Here is a 3,785-nt window from a genome sequence, read left to right on the forward strand (position 1 = left end):
GCTCTTTAACTTCACAGAGTTGGTGCCTGCTCATTTTGTGTTGCAGTGTCTGCATACAACAACCTATGCTTGCTGGAGAACAGAAAGCTGGAGAACTTACACACTCTTGGTGAAGGAGACAAAGATGGGAATTACAAGAGAATGAAGGTGATAAAATAGAGGATAGTGGGAAAATTATAAAAACAGAGCTAAAAGTAAGGGAACTTTTTGAAGAGGGGGACATTAGAAGCAGTGAAGAGGGGAAAAGTTCCTAGTATGAAGTGTTCTGAACAGTTCTGATAAACTGTCTTTGATATTAATTACCATAGTTGGTTGTGGCTTGGAGACCTTGCAGGAGGATTTACAGTAGAGAAGTAGATTAAATTGAGAGGTTACAACACTGTGCTAGAAACACCACCACTGGTAGTAGATTTGCTTCTGCTCAAGGCACTGGTCTAGTAGCAACTGTGATGTAAATTTGAAAAGCAATACATAGGCAGGCTATGAAGTCCTGATAATTTTCTATAGAATATGACAGGTGTGGAATATACAGCAAAGAAACAAGGGCACCATGACCTTGGAGGAGGCTGAAGGTAGAGTGAGACATAAATTAGGGTGACAAAGTGCCTTTGTCTGCAAATTTCAGAATCTATGTCTTACTTCGGTGGCTCTCCTTTGCTATATATAAGTACCTAGGTATTAATCTACATAATTTATAGACTAATAAAATGTTTGTTAAGGTCCCATATAATTTCATTGCTCTTTCTGGGTGACCGTTCTGCAATTCTAAGATTTTTACAGTTACACATAAGAAGGAAATATAATTTAAATACAAATAATCACAAAATTAAGTTAACTGGGCAGAATTTAGCCTTAAGTATTGGGGGATTTGGAAATATTCCTGATATAAAATATTGTCAAACCATCTTTGGACATCTGGCAATTGTCCATTGCCCTTGCAATTGTTATTTATTGATACTGTACTAGCATCCAGAGACTCATCAATTATCAATTGGTGATTCTGTGATACTGAACAACTATACACAAAGATGTTTTTTGTGTTTCTTCTTTTCTAGTGTTTAGGTCAGATGGGTTTTCTAACTGAAAAAAAAACCCCAAAACCAAACAAAGCAAACAAAACAAGAAACCCCCAGTTGAAATAAGACTTAGAAATACCATTAGAAATACTGCTTATCAGCTTTCTAATGTAGGGCAGGTGTTTCTCAGAGACAGTGCACAGCACTGGCATCCAAGATACACTCCGGCAACAGCTGAAGTGTTTGAGATGTATTTCTATCCTCTTGAACTACTCCACATCCCTCAGTGTATAAGACAGCCTGAGGAGCACAAATTGCAGCAGCTTCCTTGGACTGCACTTTATTTCAGATCAGCCTGCAGCCTTTGCAGTATGAAATGCTGGAGTTCTACCCTATCATGCCTGCCATGCCCTGGCCTGTGAGAGATGCACAGCATTTCTTGAAGCAATACATTCCTCCTGTACAGGCACAGTGCTTTTAGGATCTCCTAGCACTCTCTGAGCCCTCTTTCCACTGCAAAGGAGGTGTAATGTGAGTGAGAGTCCCAGCCTTTCCTTGTAAATGATATGTGGAAAATAACGATTCTGCAGTGTCAAAGATGCAGAAGCACAAATTCCTTTCACTGCTGCTAACCTTCACTTACGTTGCCCATGCCTGATTCTCTCAGCTTCGTAGCAAAATATTTTAGCTGCATCTCTAAGTCCCAGTGCCCAAATCATTATTCTACTATTTCAGCACACACTTAAGATGTTTTAGGTTAATTATAGATGTGCAGTAGTACATGAGTGAGTGAGAGAAAGAGAGGCAGAGAGATGATAACAGTCTGCAACTATGCCAAGGGTTTAAATGCTGAGAGGACAGGGAATATATTAAGTATGTTATACAAGCTATTACTAGGGTGAATGAGACATAACTAAGAAAGGGAAATATCCAGTAAGAGAAGTCTGTTCTCTGGAGAAGTTTGCTTGCCAGTGTGATTATTAAATTGGGAGACTCTCCTCTAGCAGAGCAGGAGAAAGATTTCTCACTTTGAACATTCAAACTCTAATTGGAAAGCTGCAATAGAGAATTTCTTCCAGTGATTACAAAGGCCTGAGTCTTTAGAAAGGTAACCCTTGGCTCTGTGCTAGGACAGCTTTTGTATGTCAGCATCTATTGGATTTAGAAATTGTGGAGTTTAAGTGATAACTCACCTGCTCTAAGACCTTCTGTACATGTAATGGTTATGTGTGTTGTGAAAAGTTTATGGTTTTTATTGGAACATGTACAGAATTATCTGAGAGGCTGAAAAAAGTAGAGAGAGGCTGATCCTACACAATTTAAGTTTCTGAATGCAATGTTTGATAGGGACAGAAAAAATAACTAGAATCTCTCATAATGAACGTAAAGGTCATTAATAAACAAGCAGTGTTTTTGTATTATTTTATTGTATTTGGTTAAATTCCTGTAAGAGCAATAATGTATGACAAATAGATGAGAACTGATGGACCCTGATGTGTAAATATGTTATATATGATAACCTAAATGAATATGCATTACAAATAAAAGGCAACTCAAACTCATTAATATTCAAAAGCAATAACCTCATGTTTAGCTTTATTGAAATTTCACTTTCAGATATATCTACCCAACATTTACCTTTTGTAACATTCTTTTCCCTGACTCAAATTTCTATGGTACTATGTAGAACCAGGATATTTTTACCCTTAGCTTTCTCTTCGGAGTTCACCTATTCCAAATGACTTTTTCCCAGGTTGAGTAATTAATCTGCTCATGACATCGTGTTAGTTGCTTTAGTAGTGGTGACATTTTGATATACAACTTCATTTTCATAACTTACTTCCGATGCAGGGGGCAAACCAAGAATCTATGTAAAGTTGATGTGATTTTCAACCCACTTGCATTTCTGTGATTATTTGAATTCCAAGATTGTCTTTTTTCTTTTCGTTTGAATACTGCAGAGATTTATTTTTTTCCTGAAGGTAAGCTCTTCAGTATTTTATTTCCTTGTTGTTAATAATTGAACTCAGAATGTCACTCCTCTGTGACTTCAGCTGAGTATAACTGCTGAAACCAGCAGAACTTGCTATGGCTTTTAAGCAGATTGGCTAGGAGAATCTGGCTGAGCAAAGCAATTTCTTAATCTTGAAAATTATTTGGTCTTGCTATAGTCATCTGTAAAAGTGTATGCCCCAAAAGACCAGTAGGAATGATGTGAAAAGTGGAAAATTTGAGGCTAACTGGGCTGATGCTTAAAACACTGGAGTGGTACTTCTAAGATTCATTTTTATTTTTTAGATCGTTGAAGTCAATTAATCTGTACCTCATTGCATTATGTATGAAAATCTCACAGGATTTTTTGGACTTAAAAATTCACTGATAAATATGAACAACTTAGTTACACCAAACTGGAAAGCCTCTGTTTACAGCTAGAAATCAACGGACTTCAAGATAGAAGCGGGTTGTTAGCTAGCACAATGCTGTAATCACACTGCATAATCTAGCTTTTTCTTTTAGTGTCTCAGTCTTTAAAGGGTTGATTAGTTTATATGTTCTCAACTCAATTGATCTAATTTTTCAGAGTATGCTTAGACATTGTATTTTCAGCATTCATCCCATTATTTATTCAAACTTGAATTTATTTTATGCTTGTATAGAATTTAATCTGCTTCCTGGTGCTATAGAAATCAATCAACAATATAGTATTTAAAACACTTTATTCAATATAAATAATCCTGGGGGATCACTGTCCCATTCCTGCTGGGATTT

The sequence above is a fragment of the Chaetura pelagica genome, unplaced genomic scaffold (genome assembly GCF_000747805.2).
Source record: "Chaetura pelagica isolate M959 unplaced genomic scaffold, ChaPel_1.0 scaffold70, whole genome shotgun sequence".
NCBI classification, from domain to species: Eukaryota; Metazoa; Chordata; class Aves; order Apodiformes; family Apodidae; genus Chaetura; species Chaetura pelagica.